Below are 15,799 nucleotides of genomic sequence, written 5' to 3' on the forward strand. Positions count from 1 at the left end.
TATATATATATATATATAATCTCTCCAGACCTGACACATCGTGGACACAAACTGTTCAGATGTTTACCTTTAACTTGGCGCTCCAGAGCGCTATTAGAAAAAGATGTCGACACAGACACAGTTTCTTTCCCCAGACTGTCTTTTTGATGAACACTTAATTGTTAGAGTGCCCAGATTCATAACACAGATATTTAAACTAATTCAACTTCCTCCTCCTCTCTTTTTTGTAAAAACGCTGTTTATATAAATATTTAATAGATTTCATTGAAAGGAACGCAGAACAAAAGTCAAATACCTCGTCTGCACAAACCTGTCAAAATCAAGCCGATTCCTGACTCTTATTTTCTACGCTGTAAACAGCTGCATTAGTTGCTTAATGAATTATTTTATTACTTGTAAATGTAACAGCTGAAGCTCCTTAAATAAAAAAAAAAACATAGCAAAAATGTAATTTATGATGAATCAGACATATCCTTTAACACACAAGCCAGGATTAGATGTTGTCATTTCACCGTAGGGCAGAAACATCCGTTCTTGCATCATGCCTCTCATTTACCGTGTTTCAGCAGTTTGTTATCCGTCTCAAATATATCCCTCAGGGTGTATATGATCACCTAACAATCTGCAGCGAGGAAGAAAATTATCAATCAATACCATTTTGTTGTCTTGGTAATCCCTGCTTGTGAGTAATAGCTTGCTGGAATCCCTTCTTTTTTTTTTTTTTTTACAAGCTGACTCAGTCAGTTGAGCAGAGCCACCAGGCCTTTTTTTTTTTTTTTCTGTGTGCTCCTCCCGGGGTGGTGGATCCACATGGGGACCACCCCCAGATTGAAAGAGCCTATCGCTTCTCTGATTAGTGGGGATGAATCCTAGCATGTTTCTAATCATGCACAGGCGCATAAAGAGAGCTACATTTGTACGTGATTACGCAGATGGAACATCATATGGCAGAATAATGTGAAACTAATTTGATGACACTAAAGAATATATAAATGGAAAGGGGCCATGCACCACCCAATTTGTGAACACATGATTCCTGTATGCAAAGAAAGAGTCAAATGTTGAGATGTCAGAGAGGCAACAATCATGCAAGGATGCGCCTCCTTAAAGGCATTTCTGGAGGGTGTGTTTTAGTTTCTTAGACCCAAGGGGTGCAGGGTGCAAACTGCCAACATGTAAAAGTATTCATACCCTATGAGCTTTTTCAGAGTTTTCACTTTATAACCACAAACTTAATTGAGCAACACAAAGTCGATCAAACGTTTAGCAAATAAAAGTCTGAAAATAGATTTCTGCATATGCACTCAGCCCTTTCTGATCTGGTACCTGGTGATTATCTTCAAAAGTCTCCCAATAGGTAAGCAATCCACCTGTGTGTGATGTAACGTGGTTACAGTGGCCACCTGCTACACAGAGGCTACAAACGTTGATGCTGCCATCCCGAGTTCGACTCCCATCCTCACGATGAATGTCCTTCCACCCTCCTCTTTCTGCTCCCTTCCTGTCTGATTACTGTAATTAAGGGCACCAGAGCCTAAAAAAATAGTTTTAAAAAACAAAGAGCATCAGCATCACTATGACCAAGGGACAAGAAGAAAGCTGTGAAGTTGAAACCAGGGTTAGGCCAAAAACAATATCTTTCATTTAAAAAATTTCACAAAGCTCTGTTCATTCAATCGCCTGTAAATAGAAAAAGTACGACACAACTGCAAGCTTACACAACTGAACCACTGCTGCCGACAAATTTATAAAACAGACTGGACATTTATGGAAACCCTTTGTGGGAAAACCAAGGGGTTTGCATTCAGTCATACTGAACTTGAGCTATTTTGCACAAAAGAAGAGGGAAAAACTTAATTTTCTTGATGTAGCAAAGCTGACAGAGACATGGCCTGTAAATGTTTTATAAAACGTCTCCTCAAAAGTGCCGAATGCGAATTAAATCCCAACTTTTCAGATTTTAAATTGTAAAAACCATGTGCTCCCATGTGTTGGTCTATATCACATAAAATCTGAAATGCATCGAAGTTTACAGCTGCAACATAACAGGCTGCAACAAAGTTCCAGTGGAAAAATGACTTTTGCCAGGCGTTGTACCCTGATGTCTGGATGCTGCTGCAATGTACGAGCCAGATGAGGTCCATTCACTTACTGTCACATGCAGAGTAAACTCCCCCAAACTGCTCAGAGAAGTAAGCTGTCAGTCTGTCGCTGTCTTCCTCCTCCTCCTCACTCCTTGTCTCAGCTGTTGCCATGAGGCTCAGAAGGGTCTTTGAAGGCTGATGTAGAGAGAGGTGTGGGCTTAAAGATGGAAGACGGCAGAGAAACACAACGAGCGAAAGGGAAATCTAAGATGGAGAATGAAAATAATGAGAATAGTGGGGAAATGATAGAGGAAAACCAAATAGCTTAGTGAGAGTTGATGTTCTCTTTATTATTGCATCCTTGGAAAATTGTTTTAGTTTCTGTGCTTGGCTGATAGCAGGGTTACTGGCATGTGAACACACACCACGCATGTGTCCAAAGTACACACACACACACACACACACACACACACATGCACAAGGATATTTTGCTCGTTCTACATAGCAATCACCATGGCAACAAAATGTACAGAACGCAGTCAGGGTGGGATATTTTTAAGTTTCAAAGGAATGGAAACAACAATGGAGACGACAAAGGAAGGAAGAGACAAGAACAGTTCAGAGCGAGGGAACAAAAGTGAAGCCGATAAAAGTACAAGCAGATGAGTGAGTGAGTCTGTGTTGGGGAGTGTGTGTCCAAGGTCACACAGCTTAGAGCCATAGGTACCTGACAAAAGAGGAGGATGACAAGTTGAGTAAAAAAAAAAAAAAACGGTAGAAAAATCTCCACATTTACTGGTGTTTTTTAGGGTAATTGGCAGCTGCATCCACCGATTCATTACAGTGTTGACTGAGTGCATCATGTTTTGACTATTATTCTACTTGTCAGACTACGCATGTAAGTCACTACAAATAGTGCACATTCAGTATTTGCACCAGGACCATGCTCCTGTTTGAAGTTGTCAGATCTGGACTGACCCAAGTGGTGCTATATGGGCTTTTGCTGAAAGCTAAATTCTAAAACGTATTTCGTGCGTCTGTACGCCCGTGTGTTTGTGAGCCCACAGCTCGTCCCTCCTGTCTGGCTGTGGATTTAGCGGGGGACAGCTGAGTTAATTTCAGAAGGTGAAGCAGGTCAGAGGTCATTCCTCGGTGTAGGTGGCCTGTTGTACCCGGACCACCATCTAGCAGATGCCAAATAAATCACAGTCTTGCTGAGTGGTTTGGCAAGCAACACATGCCTCACTCCTCACACTGCCTGTCTGTTTATGTGTCTGTCTTTCTTTTTCAGGCTTTTTTTTTGTAAACACACAAACACACACACACACACACACACACACACACACACACAGCTCATAAAGGCACATCTGGCCCAGAGATCCTCACTGGACGTGATCAACAGTGACCTTGAACACCTTCCTGTTTTGTCTTGGCATTTTTCCAGATCAGAATTAGTTTTCTTTTTTCCAGTTTATCTGTCATAAATTTATGTTTGGTTTGTTGATATTTTATTAAATTGAGTGAATATCTACATGTCCCAATGCAGTCGAGGCTATATGCATAGGATGAGTGTAGCAATGTACCGTGTGTTGTCATTAATTTTCCCAAAACTGTCTCATACAAAATGCTCATTTCCTCTTTGACAGTCATTCTGGTGTCTCATGGGTTAACCTGGGTCGATTACCAAAGCAAATTATGTTTATCCTCCCTCTTTTCTTTTTATATTATTGTGTAAGTCTTTTCTAGTTAAAAAGAAAGAGTACATTATGAATTATGAAGTAATAAATGTAGTCAAATTATTAATGTTCAGTATTTTTTTGGCATTTTTTAAAGTTTTTGCTGAATGAAAAGATTACACACTTCTGTACATGAATGTAGCAGATGTAAAGTCTGACAATTGAACAAAATTAACAAAGGGAATGTAAACTAATTGAATTAGAATGAAATGAAAAAGAAAATACAACTTAAATAAAATAAGAAAAGTGAAATGAAAATGAAAAATTTAAATGAAAAAAAAAAAACAACTAAAGTTTCGACCCAATCCTTAAGTTTAAGCTTCAATAACACTGCATTGTTTTTCAAGACAGAATTAGACTTTCCCTGTGTGGGGCCTGTGTTGTTCCCATTAAGCATGGAATGACTTTCTGTGGGTAGATTAATGATTTGAACATCAGTTTGTAGAAACCGAGTTAAAATCTTGTTGGAGAGTTGAGAACAGACATTTTAAAGTCGATGTCTGCTGCCGCCTTGAAAACTACTCCAACCACAGAAACTCATTGCTGTTCAAGTCAACACTAAAATGTATTTACATTGCTGTTCGTTTAACATTAAAAGCATTTGTTGGAGTATATGCTCCACTTCATTTGAACCGCTCATTGAGGAACCTTAAATGGACACAGTACCACTCCGATGGAAAAGTAAGACGGCTTAAAAATGAGCTGGAGCTGAATAAGGTTGACTTGAAGTTTTATGTCTTGTTTTTTTTTGTGCTGTGTCAGAACTAATGGTTTTGTGGTAATTCCAATAAAAAACCATCCAGTGTCCAGATGATGTTTTGAAATTCTAGAAGGGATTGATGATTTGCAGCGGGTGAGCTGCTGATCTGAAGCTGCTGTTTATTGTTGACTCTATGCCAAGTTAATCTAGTTCTGGATTTTTGTTCTGGGATTGTTTGCTTCTGCATCACTGGTTTATAGTTAAGGCACTGCTCATCTATGTAGAAGATCCATCACTGTTGACTTTTAGTAATATAACAAATCAACTCCAATTAATTATGGGAAGACATTAAAGTTGTATACAGTTGATCTTGCTTAACAATAAGTGTCAATACTCGCTGTTGTTGTTACTTAAAAGAACAACATTTTAACTAAGCTAGGCCGATTGTCATACAAATTTAAAGTACAGTAAATGCTGGTAAAAACATGACTGATTACTCTGATTCCTATTAATTGATTACTCTTAAATTGTGCTTAGGTATGAGTGTGTCTATGAAGACGCTAGATGATGATTATCTTGATGCAACAGGTATTGGTCAAAAATCCCTCTTTCTATTTGCACCAACCTTGTAAAACATCATTGGAGAAGACATTTCATTCAAACCTACAAGTTCTGGCCTTGGCTGCGTGTTGCTGCAGTTGTTAGCTCTGGTGCCTTGCAGCAATAGGTCGGAATCCTGCATCGATTCTCTCCAGGTACTCCTGCTTCTTCCCATAATCCCAAAACATGTTTGGTCAGTTTTTTTTTGTTTGTTTTTTTTTTCTAAATTTGCATGAGTAATAAGTCTGCGTGTGGTTACAAATTTTACATCAACAGACAAGAAAAACGTCTAATGGTTGCACTGAAACAATTGAGAACTCTAGAAAAAGGAATGTATGTGAAATGCAGTTCTTCTGCTTTTTTTTATTTAATACAGGCAGATTTTTTTTTTCTGCAGTTCCATCTACTGTTTAAAATGAGAACTGCTGTCAGTGTCGTGTGCCTGAAGCAGCAGTTTTTAAAGATAAAATCATTCATCTTGGTGATAGAACTGACTTTAAAAAAAAAGGACGTTTGAGCAAAACCTCAACTTAATTGTATTCAAATTAAAGGTTTGATTTTCTTCAAACTTTTTCGAAGTGAGATTTTGCTTTTGCAACAAAAGATTCATTTGTTTTGACAATATTTAAACATTTCTACCAGAGACTCGAATATTTTGTCTGAATCTACTGAAAATAAGAAACTAAGTATCACTGTAAAAACTTGCTTCACTCCTCTCACTTTTCTGATAAATGGACGTTGGGGTGGGTGATATTTTATTGCAACATTTTGTGGTGTTATTGTGATAATAGATAGGAACTATTTATTACTTATTACTTAATTATTTATTACCATTTATTACTTCTTTTTTGTAAGTAACTATTTGGCTGTAACTGCATGGCACAGTAATCATAGCTCCACCATCACAAATACTGCTCTTGAAAACCATATCCATTTTGTGAAATGCTTCTTTAGGACACCAGTCACATAAAAACTAAGTAACTGCATTTAATTATGTTTTCAAATGTAATTAAATGCAGTCGCTCTCATTGAAAAAACTGGAAAAAAACAGTAAAAACAAACAAACAAAAAAATATTAGGACAGTTTAACTGGAAATTTATCATGACAACAATAGATGAAAATACTTATGACAAAAACTTATAATAAAAGATGAGACAAATGCCCACCCCTAACAGGACCAGTGGTCTAATTGGTTCCAGTCTAAGATATTACACCCAGCAAATCGTTTCGGTTTACTATTCTGGACCCATGGTGCTGCGCTCTGAGCTCGAAGAAAGACGCCTTTTTGGGAGATCTGGGACGATCTGACTGAAATTTGGCAGCAGGGTCTCCACAGGTTCTGTGGAGACATCAGCTTTTCTTTTACTTGCAGTGGTGATCCAAACAGGAGATGACAGACCAGCATTGTGTGCAGCAGGAGATTGCGGGCAGGTTGTGCTCTGTGTGCGCTTGGCTTTTACCATGACGGTATGCCTCTAAAGATAATTTGATGATCTCTGTGTTTTGCTGCCAGGAAGCCCCACTACCTCCCCCACAGCTTCCTCCCTCTTCCGATTCCTGTACTGGTGTGGCAACTTATTAATTTCTGTCAGTCGGTTTTCCTGCCATTCAGAGATACTACCAAATCACATTATATTTGTCATGGGTTAGGTGTATGGGCAACGCACCTCCTAACAGAAGAAAAGGGGGAAAAAATGGATTAAAGACGTGCTTACAATCACCTCTGGATATGGGAGGTTGAAGAGTTTGTGTGAATTTGTATCCTATGAATCTTAAATGGGGAACACAGGAGACAATCGGTGTCTTCTCTGTTTTAAAGATACTTCAGAAAGGTTGGCCTCTACTTTTTTTTTTAGAATTACAAGTGAGGAAAAACTGTTGTGGTGGCTCAGATGGACATTGCATATGGTACCAAACTAAAATAAACAATGATTTCGAAGAACCACAATACTACATTTGCTCATTAGTGCTTGTGTGTATGTGTGTGGGGGGGGGAGGGGGTGTTGTTTGCGTGGCAGAGGATTTAAAGCTGTCACTTTGTAATTACCTCAGCAAATACAGGCTTGGAGAGAGTTGACTGACGTCTAGCAGTAGGACAACCCTGGGAGAAAATAAGAAGTGACAAGCCACATAACACAGCGTGGGACGTAAATAACTTTTAGCCCCTTCCCTCTCTCTCTCTCTCTCTCTCTCTGTCTCTCTCTTTTCCTGGATGATTCTTCAAGGATTTTAAAAGAATGAGTTGGGGAGAGCCGAGCTGAAATGAGAGAATATCCCTTGCTTTCATCTTTAGACGACATCCTCTCTCACTTGCTTTGATGAAAGCCTTTGGTTTTTTGGGGGGGGATTTATCCTCTTACATTAGATGTATGAGGTGTAGCTTGCATGCTCCGGTTTGTGCTCGACTCACACACACACGCATTCACATGCGTTGTTATGAGGCCTGGCACTCACCTATCTGCGTTTCCTCACCAGAAGGTGCGTAGGTGGCATGGGAAGTTGGGCTTTGTGTGCCTGAGCTCAAGTTGTAGGAGGGCTTTATTTTCATCAGAGCTGTCGCCCGATCCGCTGCCTGATGTGAACTCACTGTCGCTTTGACAGATTCTGTCAAAGATTTACAGTAGATGAAGACAAAAAAACGCATGCATCAATTTATTCATTATGTGTTTTTTAACTATGGATTGTCGTTTTATTTCATATTGTGTCACAGAGTATTGGATTCTGTCACACTGTCATATCGGCTCTCATTCCATGTTTTGGCCACTTCACATGGGAAGATTTTAAAATTGTCAGGTGATTAATCAAAACCCGAGAGACGCCACAAAATATTGTACATATCAACACCTTCTTAAAAATAATGGCCCAAGTCAAAAGAAAAACTATTTGGCCATCATTTTTTCGAAAGCTGGTCCTACAGAGTGTGGCGTACAGCTACATGGCAAAGACAACACAACACACATAGACACTTTTCACTTATGTACACCCAGATGGTAAATCTAAGAAAACCTGTTGAGTTGAGAGAAACCAAACATGACCGGCAATTTTAACAGAAAAACAAACAAACGATACAAAGCACGTTTCTAATGTTAACCTGACGTTCTGGTGTACCGGAGCAGTTGTTTTGTGTTCTGTGTTTCTGTTATCGCAATGACTGATTGGCTACACGTCACATTTAATACGCTGCATGCTGGTTTGTCAGTACATGTATTCAGGCTCGTTTGACACCAAACACGCTGGGATAATCAGCCAACATGATCCTACGTGTTGAATATTCCTGATGTAAGTTATGAATATCTTATAAGAGCCATCACAATAATCTGGGTGTCTCTAAGATGTCGAACAGTTTTTTTTGTTTTTTTTTTATCATAAACTCATCTGATACATGTGTTTTTGTCTTCATCTTAATGCAAATCTTTGATAAGATTTGACATGGAAGAGTAGGGTTTATTCCTCTCTATTTCCATACTTACATTCTTTGTATTAGAAGCTTAGAAAAAAAAATACATACATTTGAATTATTTAACTAAAAGTTGTATGTTTGTACACTTAAAAAAATGGGGCAAAAATTTCCTAAAAAGTTGAGATAATTACTGTTTGTAAAACCATAGAATTTTAAAATAAATGCTAGCCACATTTTCTCAAACTCTGATTTGCAATAAGAATGTGAAAACCATTTAGCTTAACATTTTTCTTTCACTGAAATATCTTGGGAAACCCTCCACGTTTTATGTCTGTTTGTTTCATAATCTCTCAGCAAAAAAAAATCCAATGACGTTTATAGTTGTAAAAAAGTGAAAAGTGACCAGGACACTGCATACATTTTCAGTCCTGGTCTGTTTCATAAAGAATGCATTGGTTTATTGTCTTTCTTTTTAATGAAATCTGTTCAGGTTGTTGCTGTGCATCGTGTGAGCTCAGCGTTAATCACCGTAAAGGCCTTTAAAAGCGAACAGGGACCGGTGACACGTTTTCTAGCATCTTCCGACCCCGAGCATGTACATATCCACACAGCCACACACTGATTTATATTATATCCTCTAAGCTTTATCAGTTTGCCTCGAGCTCTACACCACTCGTATCTTTCTCAAAATTTTTCCCCTCTCCTCTCCTCCTTCACTCCACCTGGCTACGGTCCAGCTATAGATTGTTAATTACGGTTTGTACGTGATGCACGGTCTTTCCTCCAAATACCGCAGCAGCGTTCTTTGGCAGACATCAAAGTGTCGGTGTTTCATTCCACGGGGATTAGTGATGGGAGTGTGATAATGCTCCTGCCTGCTAGGCGAATTAAACGCCCGTGGCTGGGTGCAGGTACCAAGAATCCAGTGAACGCACAATCACACTGGCGGTCATACACGGCGCATAAACCCAAACAATAGGAGGAAAAAAGAAAAGGCACAGGTTTGACAGATTCAAACATGTTGAAAACACAATGAGACCAGCAGCCTCATTCCAGCGAAATGCACAGTGATTAAACTGCGGACTAAACATCCAAGCAAACTCTGGTCCCTTTCATCTGATTCCTTTCAGAGAAAAAAAGCATAACATTAGTCAGTGTGTCCATAGAGAGAGTCACAGTACATTGACTGTCCTTCACTCATCTCTCATCTCTCCCCCCATGGCAAATTGGATTTTTAAACGGCTCGTTTTTTTTTCATCATTCCCCCGCACTCATAATTGACAGCAGTTTTCTTTCTCACTGTCCATTTTCTTCTGCTTGTTTCTCTACGCCTGACCAGAAAACTTAATGAAAAAAAAAAAAGAACTGTTGAAAACATGAAAAAATATTTTTCAGAAGTCCAGTTTCTATAGCAACTCTCGCCATAATTCGCACAAAGGACAAATGACAAGTGTTTAAAGGACTGCGGGGCATTTTCATGTTCAGTTTTTTGGTATTTTTGTTGGTTTCTCGGCACACAAGTAGGTCCCGGGAGACGGGCAAGAAAACAGACATGAAAGGGAAAATAACGGCGTCAGAAAGAGAGAGACAAAGGCAGTAGAAGCTCGTCCTTGGTGATCGATGCAGGCGCTGCTGTCTGTTCTTGTTTCTTTGTCCACAAGGACGAAGGCGGAAAGGAAGAGGCAAAGTGATGCATATGAGCATTGTTCAAAGACCTTCTACCACATACCTGATGAAACGCATGGCTTACAGTACTATTCACACTTTCTGCTCAGACACAGGCCTGGTGACATGAGGAAAGAAAACATGCAAACAGCTGAATCTCAATTTCCATGTTTACACAAGACCAGTTTCCTCGATATTTGGTAGCCTAACTCATTTTAATCAGGGTTTTTCTCAGTTTTGTAGCATGTTCGCGTGTGTTTGTATTATTAGTATCAAGGGCTTAAAGGACAACTTGTAGACAGACGGCTCAACAACGACAGAAAGTTGACCTTTATTTCTCCTTGTACACTGGTTTAACAGCCCATAGTGGCAACGGAAAGAAAGGCAAAGATAAGGGTGGCAACAACAAGGGGGAGACGAGGGAGTCTGAAAGAGATAGTGGAAGAAGTACGGGAGGACCAAGAAAACACAGCACTTAGAAAAAAGGTTAGCCTTAACAACAAACAAATATCTCTCTCCACCTGTAATCGCCTCCTGCAGGTCAGCCTCTGCCTTGCCTCGCTGCAATCCCCTTACTAACACCAAACCAAGCCATCAAACAGCTTCTTATGTCCCCCCCACCCCTCCCTTTTTTCTGTTTACGCTCACACATGAGACCTTGATGTTTTTCCAATAATTGGCAGCAGAGGTTGACTTTTTCTTTCTCACCAACCTCTCCCCCCCTCTTCTGCCCCCCTTCTTTTTTCTGTTTATCTTTTTCTCTTTTTTTCTGCTCTTCCTCTTCCTTTAGAGATGAATAGTTGGCCCAGGATCAAAGGCAGACTCCAGCCGGCCATTCTGACCACCACAAAGGGGCGTTGGGCGCTGGCGCGGGGCCAGGTGCTACACATGGTCACATGGGGACAAGCAGTGCAGATGGGCCCTGCAGAGGCCTTGTCGCCCTCCACCCCCACGCCTGCACACCAGAGGTCAGCAGCTAAAGTATCAGAGCGTGCGCTTCCTGTAAGGTGATCTTGTTGTGCAACTGATTCCCATTTGTTTCCTTCTGTTTTTTGTTGTTTTTTTTCATGTGCTTTTGTTTCTCTTAGCCTGTCTGCTTCCTGGTGCAATGTTTCTTCATACACATCTTGCAAGCTTTTCTTCCGTTACTACATTTTTATTTTTTTATTTTTTATTTTTTATTTTTTTTGCTTTTCCAGAGCACAGATCTGAGACTTGGGCCGCTTGTGGAACAGAACCAGCGGAGGTAAACAGTTTCCCCTCAAAGACAGACCAGTGTGTATAAATGTTAGAGAGAACCAGACTCTAGTTTAGTCGAACATTTCCCCCTGCCTTCAACAGTCCTTGTTCAAATATATAAACAGAGTCGCCGAGTCCAGTGTGGCTGGGGCCAATACAAATAAATTGATGCAAAGGACACAAGAAGGTGGTTAGATAAAACAAATGAACAAGTTGCTGAACTCCAAACATGTATGTAATTCCAGACTTGGTTTTCAGCTCCTTCATCTGATGCGTTTGAAGAATTTCATTGACAGAGAGGCAGAGACCCGAGTGACTGAATCGATCTGGATTCTCGATTTCAGGGCAGCTTTTAGATCATTTAACATCCAGTCACATCTTTGCTGTTTTACCTTGTGTGAAATTTGGAACAACTACAATTTTTGAAGTAAAAATTAGAACCAACACCTATGTTTTTATACACCTGTCCTTTGATTTAGACATGTTTTGTATTACTTACAAAGTGGTTCCTTTTGGCATTTCTTTTATAGCTCTATCTACTTTTTGCAAGTATGGCACTTGTTTCAGTGGCAAAAGTGCGGTTCCTTTCATTATGCTGCTTGTTGTATCGCCACAAACACTAACAATGTGTTGTTAGTGTTTGTGTTTCTATTACTACTTGTAGTAGAAGACAAGTAGTAGTCATCTACTACTTGTCTTTATACGGCTAAAGACAAGTAGTAGATGACAGTGAAATAGAATGAAAAGTTAATGGAGAACTAAAGTTATTTTCAAAAGAGAAAGTTTGTTGGAGAACATAATTGCACAAACACCATAATGAAAACCAGTGAATACAGCAGAGGGTTTTAGATTGAGATGCAACCAACAGACTATTAGTTACTCTGGAGGAGCCACAGAAATCCACAACTTAAGTTGCTGTCAAAAGTTGGTTGTCAACTACATCAGTCATGCATTTATGTAAAAACCCACTTTTGAGAGAAAACCATAAAAATGCTTCCACAAGTCACACGGCACACAGCAAATGTTAAAAATGCCGCTCTGCTAATAAGTAACTATAATACATTTATGACCAATATGAAATACAGGTCTAACACCACGCACATTACCATGAAACAAGATGGTGGTCGCATCATGCTGTGGGACAAGGAAGCTAGTCAAAGATAGACAAAGATAAATACAGGGCGTTTTTGACAAAAAGCCTCTTAGAGGCTGTACAATATGATGAGGAAGTTTATCTTCCAGCGTTTACCATGAGCACACAGCTGTAGTCACAATAATGTTGTTTAGATCCATTCATTATAAAGTGAAATGATGGCCCAAAGTCCAGATTCTGTACAAATGAGAATATATGTGTTGCAAGATTTGAAAGTCGATGTTCGACCATTCAGCCTGTCTGAGTTTGGATCATTTCTTTTGAAGAAAAGTAACTGAGAATGTGTGTTGAAGTGATTAGCTGGTGAAGACGTAACCTAAAAAGACTTACGATTGAAGCTAAATACAAATGCTTGACCCACTTTTCAGATTTTACTGACAAAACTTCACAATTTTGCACCACTTTCTGTTGGTCTATCCTATAAAAATCTCAATAAAATACATTGAAGTTTGCAAAATGAGAAAATGGAGAAAAGTATAATTTTTCAGCTTTTGGAAGAGAAAACCATGGAAACATGATGTCAAAGAGCAAACACGAGTTTTGTTTTTTGAGTAAAAAGAGGCGGCAGCAGTCATTCTCCTTACGCTGCCTGTTGTCGTGCATAAATCTTCAGCTTTCAGCCACATGTTTAAGATTAGATGTACTCTTCAGCGAGATAAAAAACAGTCATGATTCCCTGCTGTTTAACAATTAATTAACTCCATCCACACCCTCTCCTTTGGGGCTGACTGGGGACTGATAACAAAACATTTGCAGTGTGAACTGTATCCATTTTAGTGAGGAATGATGCAACTACGTTCATGGGTTGAGAAGAATCAAAATAACAGGATGAGGTAACTTTGCATTAAATTTCTTTTAATGCGTCACAAATGTCGTTTCTGCCTTCAAAACACATCGCAAAAAATAAACTGACTGTTTCTCAAATATTCCTGTCATTAAAAATATCCATATATGTTCCTGTACGCTCACAAAAACCAAATCTGGATCCCAAATTGGTTTTTGCTATCCCAAAAAAGAGAGTCTGTAAATCTCTATTTTTGGGAGATTTACAAACTTTGTTTAAAGTGCAATCTGGTAAGATATTATAATTTCCATTTTTTGCCCTTTGCCTTGATTAGTGGAGCCATGAAGTTATATTATCTTTTAATATTCAGAGTCTCCCTTTTTAGGATTTAAACAAATGGTTCTGAGAAGAACATGACTAGTGCTAGTAATATTACTTTTTATAGGTACATGTTTGAGTAAAATGAAAATTTTTCCTTTATTCTATGAACTACTGAAAACATGCCTCCAAAATTCCAAGCAAAAATTTTGTATCTACTTGCAGAAAAAAAAAAAAAAGAAATGGCCAAAAAATAAAAATAAAAAAGATGCGGTGCTTTCAGACCTCAAATAATGCAAAGAAAACAGCTTCATATTCATATTCAACAATTGTTTTAACTCAGGAAGAGGTCAGAAATCGACATCACTTACTTGCAGTCAAAAATACAGAAACTGCTTCTCATGCTTTATGTGGAATTGGACTACATTTGATCCCGCTCTGGAATTTTGGTGATTTTTCTGCATTTATGCTGAGGTTGAGACATTTAAGTTGCTGCGTAGTTCCTGCTCCACTAATCTGGTGATGTGTAAAGACTTTTCAGATCTTAAAACATTTTCCTTTTACCTACCCTGCCACTTCATAATCATGCGTTGTACTTTCATGAATTCCTGATCAGTCTTTGCTACGCCCATTAGCGCAACAATGGCTGTTTTTAAATCTGCTCGAGTTTGCTACGGTCTGTCCATTAAAACCCCAGTAAAACACATCCTAGTCTATGGTAGGAACATGACATAATATGAAAAAGGGTCAAAAAATACATTGGCAACATATTCACTCTCTGTGTAATGGTAAAAGAGAGAGACCAAACAGCAACCATTCCTGTCAAATTTGTCTGACACAGTTTAACATTTTATATCACCTATGCTTTGAGCGAAGGGTGTATTAAATTTAAACAGTCTACCGGGGGTGAGACAGTAACTACTCATAAACTCTTTAAACGACACCACGTACAAAAAAAAAATCCCTTTAAAAGTATATAGATTCACTGTACAGTTTAGGTAATGTTACCCCATGCAGCGAAGAGGTTAATAAAAACAAGTAAATTAACCCCCAAAACGGACTAAACCACCATGAAAAAGCAGTTCCAACTTAGATAATAGCTCGCTTACCACAGAAAGCTTCCTAATTAAAAAAGCAGAGAAAATGCTAATGAAGTTACCTAAATAGGGTCAACTATTGGGTTGCTCAGCTTCTGAGGTAAGATCTTTGCTGTTAGAAAAATTACGAGCGAAAGCAGACTGGTGTTGTTTTTCCTGTAATAATGGGCATTATTTTCACTTTTATGTGTTCCTCCTACAGAGAAAATAGGCCTGATCTCTCCCTTTGTGGTTGCTCCAACTGTTCACTTCCACCGCCCACACAACGCATTTTCCCAGGCAACAGTGTTCCTCCAAAGTTTACACACAATAAATAACGCTATGCCCAAAGCAGTTAGCAGTGGCCCCGCTCTCTCCCGTTTCCTGGCTGGAGTTGAAATGAAATGGTAATTTTGACTTGAGGAGGATTTCAAAGGGATGGCCTCCACTTTTCATCTTGATGCATACCACGAGCTCGCCGACACATTCACGCTGGGATTTAAAAAGGGAAGGGAAAAAAAAAAGAAACTAAGAAGAGGAAAGAAAAAAAAAAGCAGAATTTTAAGGTTTTTTTTTCTTCTATGAACTTCTTTCTTTTTTTTTTCTCCTGCCATCTCCCCAAAGATAGTGAGATGCAACGTTGCCGAGATCTCTCCCCCCCAGATGGACGGCATTTATATAAACAACCACCCCCGGTTCAGGGATCGTTTGATTGATGTGTCATTGTCCAAAGATTGTTTCCAGGCATTTGAATAGATAATTCAGCACTTGATGTAGACATTTCTCTTCAAAGGGCCAAGGGGCAGATGTGGGGGTAGAGCAGAGGTGTCCTCCATCTCCCATGCTATTTTTGCATCCAAGGCTTCAACCGGCTCCAGCCGTCTTCTTCTCCGGGGAGATTGACTGACACTTGAATCATTCTGCTCAAGATTATGCCGCAGTTTCCAAAACTGCTTCAGAGAGCTGCCTGAACACTCTGTTATGCAAATACCTTTGTCTCAAACAAAAGAACAGTGTCAAGATGCATCTTGTTTTTGTTTGTT

At 39.2% G+C, this 15,799-nt stretch overlaps 1 protein-coding gene across 4 annotated transcripts in view; it reads left to right on the forward strand.

Moving 5' to 3' along the window:
• The window catches only part of LOC103132988 (axin-2-like), a 96,310-nt gene that overhangs the window by 21,564 nt on the left and 58,947 nt on the right, over positions 1–15,799 (forward strand). For all 4 annotated transcript variants that reach the window (XM_016667193.1, XM_016667205.1, XM_016667187.1 and 1 more), the window contains exons 3-4: positions 10,977–11,154; positions 11,386–11,432. The gene's annotated coding sequence lies outside the window, so the exon portion shown is untranslated. The remainder of the gene's footprint in view (positions 1–10,976; positions 11,155–11,385; positions 11,433–15,799) is intronic.

Source organism: Poecilia formosa, unplaced genomic scaffold (genome assembly GCF_000485575.1).
Source record: "Poecilia formosa unplaced genomic scaffold, Poecilia_formosa-5.1.2 Scaffold11, whole genome shotgun sequence".
Classification (NCBI taxonomy): Eukaryota; Metazoa; Chordata; class Actinopteri; order Cyprinodontiformes; family Poeciliidae; genus Poecilia; species Poecilia formosa.